General features: G+C 43.0%; 1 protein-coding gene across 2 annotated transcripts in view; it reads left to right on the top strand.

The window, feature by feature from the left end:
- The first annotated feature begins 3,669 nt into the window (after positions 1-3,669).
- The window catches only part of LOC122375328 (sphingosine kinase 1-like), a 39,872-nt gene continuing 27,871 nt past the window's right edge, over positions 3,670-15,670 (top strand). Inside the window, exon 1 of one of the 2 annotated variants that reach the window (XM_043354644.1) lies at positions 3,670-3,781. The gene's annotated coding sequence lies outside the window, so the exon portion shown is untranslated. Of the gene's footprint in view, positions 3,782-5,494; positions 5,620-15,670 lie in introns of those variants that run through there. The other variant, XM_043354645.1, reaches the window with a different exon arrangement.

A 15,670-nucleotide genomic window follows, 5' to 3' on the forward strand; every position in this document is an offset into this window, starting at 1 on the left:
AAACCTTAATATTAGCACTTTTTTGAGGTTGCTCCGTTATTCTTAAAACTGAGTGTAAAATGTCATCTAAATAAAAGATAGAACTTGTTAGGATGTATCTTTTAAAAAAAGATTTTGGAAAATCAGTTCACTGGTTCTTGAGATATGGTCTTCCAAATGTCCACTTTGACGCGTCAACCCTTGATCTTTCAGCGGTTCCTGGGGCTGTGTTTATGGATCAAAAAACGTTTTTTTTCGTGCATGCACCTTGCTTTGATGCCCTCTATCGATTTTGTGGGTCAAAATCAAAAAACATTTTTTTTTGGTTTTTGCCCAAAATTTTTGATTTTTTCAAAAACTTTTTGGAAATTTTTGGCATGAGTCGGTTTGCTGTATCATTGTCCATACACCCTGCAAGTTTCAAAAAGATCGGTTGGTAAACAAGCGAGCTATGATTTTTTAATGAATTTTTGCTATTTTTTGGTCAAAATTCAAAATGGCGCTAGACCAAAAATCAACCCATTATTAGATGCAGAATTTGATGGCGCATCCAACCCTGGTCTTAGTTTTTCTTTCACTTGTCTCAAAACCGAGTAAAATCCAAAAAACTGGAAAATTACTCATTTATCACTATTATTTGATTGATTTATTGTGCAATCCTACAAAGTCGATCAAAAATTTTCTTGCATGGAATCAATAGAGCACAATAACATCATTTAAATGATAGGTATTTTATTCGCGTATCTGCTCAGGTTTCATAGATATTCAGGTGTAAACATTGAAAAAATACATGCTTGTAACTTTCGAAATTTTGAGTTTTTGACTTTTTCATGCCCAAAATCAGAAAGATCTCGTCGAGCTGAATCTAATGATAATTGAAAATTTGCTCTAGCCTATTTCGTTAAGTTTCTAGAGGCCTTTGAAATTTCAACCCTTTACGTACTTTTTCCCAAAACTGCCTTTGGTTTTTTGCTCATATCTTTGAAAATTTTCATCCAAACGGATTTTTTTTTGTATTGAACTTGTAGAGAATTGAGCGGCCTACCGATTCCAGGGTAGTATATTGCCTATGCGGCTTTTTTCATTGCAGACTGATTTTCTGAAAAAAAATAAAATAATAATGTGTTTTTTGGGATTATCTTTTTCAAAAAAGGTGATAACAGATTTTGCTCTATATGAATCGACGCGCCTCGTCAAGAGCTATCGAATGATACCCAGATTTTTGACATTCGTTAAAAAATAGCCGAGATATCTTATTAAAACAACCTTGAACTTAAATTTTTAACCTTCAAGGCCGTTTCTAAGGTCTTTCTGGTCATTTTGGTATATAGATAAGTTATGTTTTTTCGATTCAGTACGTCGCATTCTATCATAATCCACTCTTTAAAATGGCAAAGACACAAATTTTGAAAAATTCAAAATTTTCAAAATTTTCAAAATTTGCAAAAATGTTCTTGAGTTGGTCATATCAAAGTTTGTTATATACATGTTTAAGCGAATATGGATACTTAACGAGATATCGAGCATTGAATAGTACTACTGAAACACTTAGAAACTTAACGTGGTGCTGTAAGTTTTTCCAAATCTTTTGTTTTTCAAGTAAAACATCAAAATTGGGTATCATTGGAAAGCTCTCTGCAAGACAAGCCCAATGGTGTGCTCAGATCATACCTTACTTGTACAGTGCGGATGCTACAGTTGTTTGAAAATTGTATTTTTTGCTATGTTTGACACTAATTGTTACAAAAACAAAAGGAAGTGTTATCATTTTGATGGGCATATGTTGTAGAACTTCTTATCGTCTGTCTAAGAGGTAAGTTAAGTTTTTTGATATCGTTTTGAAAAGTGGGTAAAAAATTACTTTAAACTTTTTGTACTTTTGACTCAAAATTTCAGGGTTAAAATGACAAATGATTTAAAGTATAAGGTACAGGTCTAATAGAACATCAAAAGTTCTATACAACAAGAGGTAAAACATTGTCCTAGTTTATTTAGTTTCTGAGCTATAGATGATCAAATATTGTAAAAATTTTCAAAGATTTACCTCTAGAGAGCAAACTACCGCGATATTAGTGATTTGCTCTTCTGGGGTGCTTTTGCTACCTATTACCAATATTTTTGTGGTATTTTAAATGAAAAATTTTGACAAAAAATTTTTTTTGAAAAAATTTTTTCTCAAAATTTTGACTTTTTTTTCTTTTTTCTGATAGAGCTGGACGAACTGATAAATAATCACAAGCATTTACAACAGTTGACACTCGTTTTCATCCTTAAAAATTGTCAACAAGTTTTTCTTTAACATTATGAAACCGTGTAGTAGCCGTACTAAATGAACGATATCATCAAAACTACTGATATTTTTTAACGCAAATATATTGGTGATATGTTCAGAATTGATTTGAGCATCTTTTTAGCAATTTTCAAAAAAATCAGTTTTTTTGAAAAATTTTGAGTTTTATACAAGATAGATTTTTAAAAACCAGATTTTCTGAAAGAGGACAAAAAGTTACATAAGGAACATCACCAAGAAGAATGAATTGACTTTGTTTAGGACGTCTTTACAGTGGTTACATTTGTAGCTTTATTTGAAATGAAATGTTGGGTGTAATACACCGAATTTTTGCAATTTCTAGCTACAATATATCAAAAATCGCTGATAGCAGTTTTGTAGAGACACTTAAAAGCAATTTTTGGTAAAAATAAAAATGCAGATTGTTTAAAAAATGTACATGCTACAGGCGGCTAAAATAAAAAATATAGATTTTTCTGGAAACTCGGTTTTTTGACATTTGTGGGAAAACTACTTAAGATATCGATTCAGGAGTTACTTTTTTGAGCTCAGCGTGTCAAATAACATCGGAATGGTAGGTTTTTATTTAAAAATATACTTTATTTTTTCCCTCGATTTTGGGGCAAAAATTAGATAACGTATAACTTCAACAATTTTTATCCGACTTAAAACTTTCTTGCATTTTTGGAGTCAGCAGGACATGATTCATCATTCTGCACCCAAAAATTTGTAAAAAATCGATGCGCTCAATTTTGCTTGCCATTATCGGGAATTCTATTGAACTTTGAAGGACTATTACGTGAACAGTTTTTATCCGACTTAAAATTTTCCTGTATTTTTGGAATCAGAATGACGTCACGCATCGTCTCAGATCAAAAATTTATCAAAAAAAACACTTAAGGTCGTCGAGCTTGCCATTTTCGGGAATTCCATTGAACTTGCCAAAATCGGGACGATCTTGCCATTTTCGGGAGTGTCTCTTGCAGGTTTTCATTTTCACCCGGTTTTCGACCAACTTTGACCTATCCTAAAATCTGTACTATAAGAGGTACAAAATTGGGCAAAGTACTGATCGATAGGGTCATCCTTCCTCTTTAAGATTACCAAGACTCATTCCGATATCTTAAGCGTGTCCAGAGATATGCAGGTTTAAGTAGAGCCATGTTTTGGGTTTTGCTTGCCATTTTCGGGAATATGGGTAAATCCTTGCCAAAATCGGGAGTATGGGTAACCTAACCTAACCTAACCTAACCTCGGCTAGGTTAGGTAAGTATGAAGGGGTTAGTAGGATGTGGGTATGAAGTTGAAAACCTGCACCTCCACTGACCAACCAATCTCCGGCCGCCGCCGATCACGTGATCCGGTCGGTCCGCCTGCTCGGCGGCGGCCAGTGTCTGGCAGTTCTGTAGCGGCCGTGAGTGCGTGTGCGTTTCTGGCGAGTGCTGATTACTAGTCGTTTGTGTCGTTTGTGAGCGATTAACGATGGATTGCTTGGCATCATAAACAAAACAGGTATTTTTGGGCAATGTCTTGATAGAACGCAATCTCAACGTTACGGTTATCATTGCATATCGCCTTTAGAATATCTTTCAATTTTTTTTCACGACTTATTTGCTTGTTTTTTGTTTCAAATTATTTCTTAACCCGGCAGTTGCTAGGGTATTTCGCCATTCACCGTTGACTGGGGGGGGCGTTAAACGCCCCCAGCCGATAACTCGAGAACCAATAGGCGCAGCGAAACGCACGAGGCTGCAAACGAAAGTACGCGACGAGACGCTTCAGATGAGTACTTTGAAGTTGAATTTTGAGGTCACAGGTCGGGTCAAGGTCTGGTCAAACACCTGAAATCGGGCTTTCAGTAGCATGGACTTCAGGACTTCGCAATGGGCGCCTCTCGTCATAAACTCTGTCAAAACGGTGCACAATCCATCATATTAGGCCTACAAGAGTGTCAGCTCCATATAGGGGTCAGTCAAGCATAGGTCAGGGTCAAGGTCAGGTCAACCGGGTATGCACATAACCCCGAAAATCAAAACTGATATTCGCAGCCTGTGACACATGTTTTATGGGTAATTTGGGGCGTAGAACACGATGGTCACATTCATTTTATCATATGTGTACGTGTTATGCTCAAAAAGTTCAATTTAAGAAATGCATGTAACATGGTCGTGAAGTAGTCACGAGAAATTGCCAAGATTCAGTTCAAGATTTTGGAAAATGCAGAACGATTATCAATAATCGAAGATAGCCATTTGATTGTTCATGGTATTGGCAGTCTAATGGCGTTTACGGCATGTCTTTATGTCTATTCTGTGATTTTTTATGATTTTTTGAACATATGCCGTTTTTGGCCGAAAACTCAGAGATCATGACGTCACTAAAACCTCGATATCTCAAAAATTTTCCGACCGATTTTTTTTGAAACTTTGTCACAATAAACTTCAATCAATTCCCTACAGGTACCCAAAATTTGGCTTGCCTGCGGCGTGACGTTTTTATGCTATGTTCCGGCGAAAAAAGTGGGGGCGTTTAACCCCCCCCCCCCCCAGCAACTCGCGGGTTAACTTCAGCATAACTGAAATGTGTATTATCTCAGAAAATAAGCAAGTGAAAAAGACGCGGTAAAAGGCAAGAGATAGAAGTTGACAGATCCCGATTTCCTCGCATTTTATCATTGACCTGAAATTGTAGGTCAACCAATGTTCAGACACCTTAAAATTAGGATTATTCTGTCGTCACTGCCAACACGCTTTTTTCGCGAAGCTTTAGCTCGGTCAGGGGCAAGAGGAAGGGGTAATGGACCTCTTCCTTGTTCACGGCTAGCAAAAAAACAATGCCAGCGAGGGAAAAGTAAATACCAGTCTCCGACCGTTTTCCTTGTCCTGCGGCCGTCCTGTCAACTTAACGCAGTCCCAGGCCGGTTTCTTCAGTCATCGAAATCCCCCCGTGGTCGGCTTGTTCACTAACCATACCCTACCCAACTTAAGTACATAAACCTTAATTCTAAGCATTTCGTCGGAGTAGTTTCTTGACCTCTTACAATTTTTCCCATAGCTATTTTGCGTTGCACTTCTTCTGGCTCATGGCTGCTCAGCTACTCACATTTTTCTTTCAATATTGGGTAGGCCGAGGGAACGAAGTTGAAAACCTGCACCTCTACTGACTGACCAATCCCAGACCGCCGCCGGACACGTGATCCGGTCGGTCCACCGGCTCGGCGGCGGCCAGTGTCTGGCAGTTTTGTACCGACCGTGGGTGCGTGCGTGTCGCTGGCGAGTGCTGATATTATCGAAAGTACACCGTTAGTGAGCGGTGAACGGTGCGGTGGCTGGGCATCGGAACCAAAACAGGTATTTTTGCAATGTTTTGACAGAACGCAATTTCAACGTAACGGCTATCAAATATCAATGCATATCCCAGATGTCATTGAAGGGAAAATTTCACTGGTTTTCAGGTCAAACGGGGACGATTTCCAAGAAACCAAACAACCCGGGAAATATTACAGCTACAACACCGCGGAAAAGCACTCTGAGTATTGTTCTACCTGCATTTTAGGACGTTCTGTCATTTGAGACCATTTGATTTGCAACGCCGTGCAATGCACCGTTTTCCCGGAAATGGGTACAATCTGCCATTTTTGAGGTTTTCGGATTTTTTAAAGGGACATGGGTCCCCTAAATAAAAAATCAAAAAATGATTTACCTGCATTTTAGGGCGTTCTTTCATATGGGACCATTTTCAATGCCGTGCATTGAACCGTTTTCCCGGAAAAAGGTACACTGTAATATTTGAGGGTTTTTGATTTTTTTTAGGGACAAGGGTCCCTTAACTAAAATTCGGAAAAATGACCCACCTGCATTTGAAGGTGTTCTTTCATATGGGACCATTTGCAACGCCGTGCAATGCAGCGTTTTCCGGAAAAAGTTACACTCTGTCATTTTTGAGGGTTTTTGATTTTTTAAAGGGACAAGGGTCCCTCAAATAAAAAATCGAAAAATTGACCCACCTGCATTTTTAGGCGTTCTTTTATTTGGGACCATTTGCAACGCCGTGCAATGCACCGTTTTCCCGGAAAAGGGTACACTGTCATTTTTTAGGGTTTTTGATTTTTTAAAGGAACTTAACCCGCGCCCCGTAGGGCTACCAGCGGACCCTACCACCCGTAGGGGGGGCCGTTTCGGCCCCCTAAGATCTCGGAAAGTTACCGGCCGATTTTCAAAATTCAAACGGCGCTCGATAGCCCTACCCGGGAACTACCTTTTGACCAAATTTCATTGACTTAGGTCAAACCGATGACGTCACAGGTCAGGTCAAGGGTCAGATTTTCACCGTTCACAGGCATTTCAAGAAATGTGTTGTGAAATCGAGTAAATTGGTAATTTATTGAAAACCATCGATGGTACATTGTTCGTCAAACACATACTTTGCTATCTGAGGTCACTGATACCAGGTCAGGTCACAGCGAGGTCAGGTCACCGGGGGTCACAATATGAAAGTGTCGTGTGATACATGTTTAATGGTCCATTTTACATGACAAATGCGATTATGTGGGTTAGGCAGCCTTTGGGGCCAGCCTAGGTCACGTTTTGGTGAAGGTCAGGTCAAGGTCAGGTCAAATTAGGTCAAATTTCAAAGTTGTAACTTTTGCAAAAAATGGGTATCGATTCGATGCAGCTTGTCACGGGGAGTCTAATGGTGGTCTTTGTTTTGCTCTACGAGGTCTAGAATTGCAAAAACTTGAGTTTGAAAATTTGACGTCATCATTTTTGAACAGTTTTTTCGCTATAACTTGGCCAAAAAACGAGGTATCGATCTGAAATTTGGTATGTAGATAGAAGACGGTAGGTACTATCACATATATTCCGGGTTTTCGAAACTCAAAAAACTTTTTGGATTTTTTGGCTAATATATAAAAAAAAAATGCTTTTTTGATTTTTGGGGTTCAAAACTAAAAAATTTCAAAAATCCGAGATAGCAGTTTTGTAGCCCTTTCAATTCTACACCTTTTATGTCTTGACCATTTTTCTGTATCTTCAAAGCTGTAGGCCTGACAGGTCTTCTCGCGAAGGTCTTTTTTTGGTCGAAAATGACAGAACATGACGTCATTCTGACGTCATTTGTGGCCAACCTATCATAGCCTCTGGAAAAATTTTTAGTCACAATGTGTAACATTGATGCCCGGAGGGGTCCTGAAAGTTTGGTGGCGATATCTCTAGCCTTTTAGGAGATATCGACCGAAAAGGATAGGGGGGCCGTTTCGGCCCCCCCTACGGGGCGCGGGTCAAGGGTCTCTTAACCCGGCAGTTGCTGGGGTATTTCGCCACCCACCGTTTGCTGGGGGGGGGGGGGGGGGGGCGTTAAACGCCCCCAGCCGATAACTCGAGAACCAATAGGCGCAGCGAAACGCACCAGGCGGCAAACGAAAGAACGCGACGAGACGCTTCAGATGAGTACTTTAAAGTTGAATTTTGAGGTCACAGGTCGGGTCAAGGTCAGGTCAAACACCTGAAATCGGGCTTTCAGTAGCATGGACTTCAGGACTTCGCAATGGGCGCCTCTCGTCATAAACTCTGTCAAAACGGTGCTCAATCCATCATATAAGGCCTACAAGAGTGTCAGCTCCATGTAGGGGTCAGTCAAGCATAGGTCAGGGTCAAGGTCAGGTCAACCGGGCAGGCACATATCCCCGAAAATCAAAACTGATATTCGCAGCCTGTGACACATGTTTTATGGGTAATTTGGGGCGTAGAACACGATGGTGGCATTCATTTTATCATATGTGTACGTGTTTGGCTAAAAAAGTTCAATTGAAGAAATACATGTATCATGGGCTTGAAGTAGTCACGAGAAATTGCCAAGATTCAGTTCAAGATTTTGGAAAATGCGGAACGATAATCAATAATCGAAGATAGCCATTTGATTGTTCATGGTATTGGCAGTCTAACGGCGTTTACGGGATGTCTGTATGTCTATTCTGTGATTTTATATGATTTTTTGAACATATGCCGTTTTTGGTCGAAAACTCAGAAATCATGACGTCACTAAAACCTCGATATCTCAAAAATTTTCTGACCGATTTTTTTGAAACTTTGTCACAATAAACTTCAATTGATGTCCTACAGGTACCCAAATTTTAGCGCGCCTGCGGCGCGCTGTTTTTATGCTATGGCCCGGCGAAAAAAGTTGGGGCGTTTAACGCCCCCCCCCCCCCAGCAACTCGCGGGTTAAATAAAAAATCGAAAAAATGACCCCCTGCATTTTAAGGCGTTCTTTCATTGGGACCATTTGCAACGCCGTGCAATGCACCGTTTTTCCGGAAAAAGGTACACTGTCATTTTTTATTTTTCTTTTTATTTTGGGGGGTTTCCGTTCTTTTGATGGAATTTTAACCCGCGCACCGACGGGGGGGGCGGATATCTGCCCCCCCTGAGTTTTTTCGCGAATAGCGGGAAAACCGCGGCGCGTAGCGCCGCGAAATTTGGTACGACTATTTCCTCATCAATTTTACATATGGTGTGCAAGTTTGAACCTCCTACCTTTCAAGGTCAGGTCACCAGGTCACTTTGAATGACCCAACCTCAAGTTACTTTTTTGCAACTTTGTCACCGTGCCAGAGCTACAGTAGATGTCGGAGGCCTTTGAAAGTCGCAGGATGTTATAAGGTCATTAGTAGCTATAATTTGTATATCTCGGAATTTTGATGTCGGTGACCTAAGGTCAGGTCAATTTCGCGACCTCCCCATTATAAGTCAATGGGGGAAAAATCAACTCCCTATTTTTACCACTAAAACGGGTCGGAATGGCCCCATATACCATACATGACTTCATGTACGATCAACCTTCACTACCTTGAGGTCTGTTTTGCTGTTGGGCAGCTGTGAGGTCATGTGAGGTCATCAAAGGTCACCAAAGGTTTTTGGCCAATAACTCCGTACAGGAACAAGATACAGCCGCGTGGATGGTCTCATTGTGTTTAGCTCGTCAAGACGCATCGAATGATATACATGATGACCTCGAGGTCACGTGACCTGAGGTCAACCTTTGACCTTGACCTTTCGAGGTCAACATATATATCATTCGATGTGGATTGACGAGAGGATCACGATGATGCCCTTAGTTTGCTCCTATCTTGACTAATTCGAAAGTTATTCGAGAAAAACTCTCTCCATATCTAGCGCCGCCATTTTGAATTTTTCGACCCCTGTGACGTCATCTTTGACCTGACCTGAAAATGACCTTTTTAAAAATTGTAGATCTTGACCGTGCGCATCCGATGACGTTTACCGCTTGTCGCTATCTTGCTTTGTTCTCGAGATCTCAGGGGGGCGGTCATCCGCCCCCCCGTCGCACTATGGGACGGACGACCTCCAAAATGCCCATTAAATCAGGGAAGCCTTAAAACAATATATTTTTGGTGCTCTATGGGGTAATTTGGTGCGCTGAGTCCAATTATGATGCTTATTTCATCGTTAGATGTTAACCCGCGCCCCGTAGGGCTACCGGCGGACCCTACCACCCGTAGGGTGGGGGGCCGTTTCGGCCCCCCCCCTAAGATCTCGGAAATTTACCGGCCGATTTTCAAAATTCAAACGGCGTTCGATAGCCCCACCGGGGAACTACCTTGTGACCAAATTTCATTGACCTAGGTCAAACCGATGACGTCACAGGTCAGGTCAAAGGTCAGATTTTCACCGTTCACAGGCATTTCAAGAAATGTGTTGTGAAATCGAGTAAATTGGTAAGTTATTGAAAACCATCGATGTTACATTGTTCTTCAAACACATACTTCGCTATCTGAGGTCACTGATACCAGGTCAGGTCACAGAGGTCAGGTCACTGGGGTCACAATATGAAAGTGTCTTGTGATACATGTTTTGTGGTCCATTTTACATGACAAATGCGATTATATGGGTCAGGCAGTCTTTGGGGTCAGTTTAGATTATGTTCCGGTGAAGGTCAGGTCAAGGTCAGGTAAAATTAGGTCAAATTTCAAAGTTGATATTTTTGCATAAAATGGGTATCCTTTCGATGCAGCTCGTCACGGGCAGTTCAATGGTGGTCTTTTTTTTGCCCTACGTGGTCTAGAATTGCCAAAAATTGAGTTTGAAAATTTGACGTCATCGTTTTTGAACAGTTTTTTCGCTATAGCTTCGCCAAAAAAGGAGATATCGATCTGAAATTTGGTATGTAGATAGAAGACGGTAGGTACTATCACATATATTCCGGTTTTTCGAAACTCAAACTTCTTGGATTTTTGGCTAATATATCCAAAAAAAATGCATTTTTGATTTTTAGGGGTCAAAACTCAAAAATGTCAAAAATCCGAGATGGCAGTTTTGTAGCCCTGTTAATTCTACACCTTTTATGATTCGATCATTTTTCTGTATCTTCAAAGTTGTAGGCCTGACAGCTCTTCTCGCGAAGGTCTTTTTTCGGTCGAAAATGGCAGAACATGACGTCATTCTGACGTCATTTGTGGCCAACCTATCATAGCCTCTGGAAAATTTTTTGGTCACAATATGTAAAATTGATGCCCGGAGGGGTCCTGAAAGTTTGGTGGCGATATCTCCAGCCGTTTAGGAGATATCGACGGAAAAGGACAGGGGGGGGGGGCGCGGGTTAACTAATGGCAGTTACGCTGCATATGACGTCACTCGATTGGCGTACTATGTCATTATTTTGTGTTTGACCTGCAACAGAGGAATGTTTCGGTACTGGGAACCATACGCGTGTATGCTGTGAAATGAGGAACCATTGATGCCTCGTTTTAATGCCTCGAATGCGAACTGAAGTCATTGTAACGTGGCAGCGACACTGAACGTGGCTTGTCACCCAAGCTGAGCATATCATCTTCACCAATTGCCGTGGCCTTCTCATAATATGACACCAAGCACCGCATTGTCCCTCGGTCATCGGAGACACGGCGGCAGGGGCGGGTGCCCGCCAGCGACAGCAGAGTCGGCCGGCCCAGCCACGTTGGCGCGGCCGCGGCCACTTGTACACGTCGGCCGGCCGGCGTGTATACGATAGCTTTGCACTGGAATATCTCAAAGAGTAGCAGATAGTAGCACGAACCCTTTGGAGACCAACTAAACAAGGTACTGGGAATTCTAAAATCGGCAAAAATGAGACGGTACTCCGTGGTACTTTTTTGTAGCCATACACTTACTTATTGATGTTCAACTGGTTACGACAGCTTTGTGGATCTTATTTCAAATGCACCAAATCTGCAAAAAAAAATCACTCGAAGAGTTCGTTAACAGCTCACATGTTAGCCAATAAACAACTTGTCAACATGCTACCAGTATGCGATGAAACGATGAAAACTACCAGGCTCGGTGACCGACAGAAAACAGTCATATAAAAACGCATTTCAGTCAGTGACCGCTCCGGTTATCATATTATCGGATTTTGAGACAGTTTTTGACGGTATTACAGATGCCTAATCAAAAAATAAATACCACCGCTGCATCCGCACGTAAATTCTACATCAGAAACCCTCTTTGCAACTGCAAAAATGCAATCTTTGTTTTTCGATTAAGTGGGCATTTTGGAGGCCATCCGTCCCATAGTGCTTCGGTGCGAAGTTGGCGCAGACCCCCGTCGGTGCGCGGGTTAAGGGTGATATTCATGACCAGCGTGCTCGAGTTGACCTATAACCCAGTTTTTATAGCTATAGCTCAACGTTGCAGATTCTGTTGTGCTGGATGCTGGCTAACTTCACGGACATGGACGGGGGCTGAGCTGAGGTCACTGAGAGCTCACCCGTTCTCTGGACGGGCTCAGCCCCGGCGACTCACCAGGGTGCCGATCACCCAGACCAATGTCTCTCCCTAATTCCTATCATCCCTATGGCCCCGAAATATGATCATGCCAGACCAAAATGACCATAGGTGTCGATTTGTATACTTTTGGGTGTGCCCGGGCACCCCCAATGCTGAGTTGGGCACCCGCCCCAAGGGGCTCTGGGCACCCACAACCAAAGTTGGTACTGGCATCACTGTTACGATTCTTTGAACGCATTGTTTTCTCTAATTCATAGGCGCAGGAACGGGGGGGGGGCAGTGGGGACAGTTTACCCCCCTAACTCTGGGGCCCTGGGGGCGGTACCCCCACAGCTTTAAGACGGAATATCGCACTTTTTTTGCAAATGTTTTCTTTTTTTTATGAAAACGCCAAGGGAAGAAAAATAAGTGGCCCAAAAACCGGTAGGTTTGGGGGTACCCTAGGACTAGGTTGATTTCAATTATGGTGTGACCCCCCCCCCGCCCCCCAGTCTGAAAGTAGTTCCCGCGCCCCTGCTCTAATAACCGTACATCAGAATGCGTTGTAAAAAATGGATACAATTTTTCGCTTTATTTATACCAGACAGCAGCATTTGGTAGCCATCGACGCATTCGTGCCGCGTCAACGGGTTTTCGGTTCCGGACGTCCTAAAGTTTTGCTTTGAGTGGCGAGATAGTCTTTTGGTCCGAAATATCATGGTTTAACCCGCCCACCAACGGGGATTCGCATTCCGCGCCAACTTCACACCGACGGGGGGTGGATACCTGCTCCCCGTGATATCTCGAGAACGAAGCAAGATAGAAACAAGCGGTAAATGGCATGGGATATAAACGGACAAAGACTACAACTTTTACTGAGATCATTTTCAGGTCAGGTAAAAAATGACGTCACAGGGGTTAACAAGTCAAAATAGCGGCGCTTAAGGTAGACAGTTTTTTCACGAATAACGATTGAAGTACCAATGTCTGTCATACTTACACCGACTGGCTGATTGCTTTGAAAATTTCGCCGATTGATAAGGCCAACAGTTTGTACAAAATGTATATCTCGAAACTTCGATACCGGTGACCCAAGGTCAGGTCAATTTTGCCACCTCCCCATTACCTATAAGTCCATGGGATAATTCTTCGGAATGCTTGGGACGAGGCATTAGTATCACGAATGTTAGTTGTCGGACTTCATTCCTGTCTTGAGTTGAGATGTTAGTTTCACAACATTTCGGCCACTGGCCAGTTACTTCTCCGGCCGTCGTCAGTTGTTCTTTGGTCCATAGAAAGATCTTGGGTGTTTGTGGCGTTGCGCCGTACGCGTCATACCTTATCGAAAGCTCCTAAGGTCAGCGGGAAGTGATCTAGGGCTGCCCCGGTGATAGGCGACAGTTGTAACTAATACTCCACCGCTCGAGGCAGACATAGCGGCCAGACAAACGAACATCTCACCTCAAGACGGGGACGAAAGTCCGACATCTATCATTAGTGTCAATGAAAGGAAACTAAAATGCGTTTTTTTCTGGACGGACACCATTCTGAACACTTCCAAACACCTATTGACTATTCAACATGACACACTGAACTCGGAAAATGACACCCGACGTGAAAATGACGTGACCCTTCCTTATATCCCTGAGGTCATCTCAGGTCGCAAAAGGGAGCCTAACAGTTTTCTTTAAATAACTTCTGGTAGGCGCATGCTAGAGCGATGATCGACTGAACGGATCGACTGACATGCAACATGACCTTTTCCGGTCAGGTCTTGACCATGACCCGGGGTCAAATTTCAAAATGAAGTTTCAAGGACAAGCTATAGTTAACCCTCGTCCGCACATGCCATTTTCCCATCCTAGAACGCACATGGGGGGGGGGGTGGTTGCCCCCCGCGCCATTTCGTTCCTGTTGGAGATAGAGCTTAGCGGTAAAGATCAAAAAGATTCTTTGGGAAGAGACGAATCCAATGATACCCAGTTTTACCTTCTCAGGTCAGTCATTGACCTTCCAGGTCAGGTCAAACTAAAAAATGTTGCTGTTTTGGGTCACCGTTGGATATCAAGTGCGCTGCTTATCATATACCGATGACGATGCCGTTTTCTGGTGTCAAGCCAGCTAGAACCTCTTTGTCACACTACCCGACCAGGTTTTTGCTGCTGAGGTCATTTCAGGTCAAGTTAGGTCAAGGTCAATTATATGTGTTTGTATGTCTGTGTGTGTCTGTGTGTATACTGATGTGTGCACCGATTGTTTATGTGTCCATATTACATGAAATCATGATCTGAGAAGCTTTTACAAAAAATGCAGTCAAAAAACTTCACAAAAAGTTAATTCCGCTTGCCTAAAATGCAATTATCTTAGATGACCTAGGTTGACCTTGACCTTGACCTTGACATCTGCACATCGTCGAACAACATGTTCCATGATAGGTGGGAGGTAAGACTGGCAAAAAAAGGCCGAAATCAAGGTGTCAAAAGCTCACAAGGCCCATAGCCAACGCAAGATGTTTAGAATTGGCCATTTGGGTCATAACATGACCTGAAAAACAAGGTCATATCTCCGAAACCAAAAACCACAGAAACTTGAAATTTTCTGTGGACGTCAAGAAAGGATAGAGCAGCTATACGAAAAATCAGCCTTCTAGCTCTAAAAATGTTGAGTGCAAAGCAGAAAGACTAACTGGGGGGTGGCAACCACCCCCCCCCCATGTGCGGGCGAGGGTTAATTTGACGCGTCTTGATAAGAAGAACATGATGGCTGGCAAAACAATGTCATGACTTTCTCGAGTAAAAAGTTATGGCGGAAAAAAAAACTTTTTCATAAGTGGCTATTATTGAAGTTTTTGCCCTCTGGAGAGTTTATGCTAAGCCGTTGACCTGAGGTCAAATCTGAGGTTTATGTGCTTTGGCGAAAGAGCGCCGAAAGAGCTATCGAATGCGCTTTTCCGCGGCGCTGCAGCTCTATTAGGTCCCAAATTATGCGCCAGGTTTTCGAAAATTGTTCAAACAAACCAACTTTGACCTTTTATGACCTCTGGCCACCTGAGCTTTGACCTGACCTTATAAAGACCAAGTATTCTCTTCATTTTAACTGTCCTTCTAATGCCGCCTACCGCATGTCGCTACGTGGCCCAGGAGCCGAGTTAGACGGGGGTGTTCAGACACCCCCCCCGGCCCGGCGCGGAAGGCGCTGAGCACCGGCCTAGCGCGGGTAAAACTGCCCCGTCTCCGTCTTTACTGGGTGGGCAAACACACTCCACTGGGTGGGCAAAAATCGCTACTGGCTATGTTATCCGAGGCCCAGATACTAACACAATGCAGTTTTATCTAAAAGAATAGCACATGAAGTCTGCCTTAACCCTCGCCCGTATTGGTGTTTTTCCAGCCGCGAACGTATAAGAGGGGGGGGGGTCCGTTGAACCTTCCTTGCCATTTCGCCCCTGTTGCTAGAGCTTCGTGGAAAAAAACGAGCGTGTTTCCCGTGACGAGAGGAAGCCGATAATACCCAATTTTAAGGTCCTAGCCCCTAGGTCATTGGTTAACCTTCCGGGCAGGGGCGTAGGCAGGGGGGGGGGGGCCACTGGCCATGCCCCCCCCCCCCCCCTTGGGCGCCGAAGGCGCCCTTTGCGATT

This window comes from Amphibalanus amphitrite, unplaced genomic scaffold (assembly GCF_019059575.1).
Source record: "Amphibalanus amphitrite isolate SeventyFive unplaced genomic scaffold, NRLGWU_Aamphi_draft 001819F_arrow, whole genome shotgun sequence".
NCBI lineage: Eukaryota > Metazoa > Arthropoda > Thecostraca > Balanomorpha > Balanidae > Amphibalanus > Amphibalanus amphitrite.